The following is a 943-nucleotide window of genomic DNA, read 5'->3' as shown; positions in this document are numbered from 1 at the left end:
ATTATTAATTTTTAAAAGATGAATTACCTCATGATTTGTGAAAAGAAAAGTTTTAAGATGTGATATTTGAAATTTCTAATTAAATGGTAGGTTTTTGGGCAATTTTCTCTTACTATTATTACTGCAAGTATACATAGAGTGCTACAATTTTAAATTTTGAGAAATTCAGTGCTATTATTGTAGACTTTTTCTATATGAACGACTTCCAATATAATTGATCCCAGTGTCAAAGCCTCAAGATAAGCCCGATTGAACTCTTGGCCCAAAACTGAAAATACACTCCCATAGATGATAGAACCATCAAAAAATTTCACACCTCGTTCATTTTTTATTTTTTATTTTTTTTTTTGTGGAAATTACAGAATTCCATTGGAGATCACAGTGCAAGAGTCAGACTCAAAGTTGTTTATGCAAATCTCATGTTTTAATTTAATTATTATATATTTAAATATTAAATTATAATTTAATTTTTAAACGATATATATTGCAATTGCCGTGTTTCCTTAAATATCGCAATTCGAATTTTAATTATGATAACTTCCATAATAAACCAGTTCATCTATCTCACACTCTCTCTCTCTCTCTCTCTCTCTCTCTCTCTCTCTCAATCATCTACACGGTCCCTCCCAAGTGCCGAAATTTCCCCATTTCATCTATCTCCCAATCTCTCAATCATCTACACCGTTCGTTGATTTCACTTCCAGCAAGTTAGAATACAAGCCACATTCGGCCGCATCAAGTATTGTATAATACAGTTGACCGTTTTCGCCCTAATTTCTGTGACATCTGAAATGGAGAAGTCGAAGGCCACGAAGTTGGTTATCAATGTTGAAGATACGTCCAAACGTAGAAGTAAGAGAAAATCTGAGGTTAGCCCCAAAAAAACACCACCTAATAAGCAACCAACGTCTCGGACTGCGAAGAAATTGCGCTTGAAAAAGGT

This window comes from Olea europaea, chromosome 10, assembly GCF_002742605.1.
Source record: "Olea europaea var. sylvestris chromosome 10, O_europaea_v1, whole genome shotgun sequence".
Classification (NCBI taxonomy): domain Eukaryota; kingdom Viridiplantae; phylum Streptophyta; class Magnoliopsida; order Lamiales; family Oleaceae; genus Olea; species Olea europaea.
Note: the sequence above shows the minus strand (reverse complement) of the source record.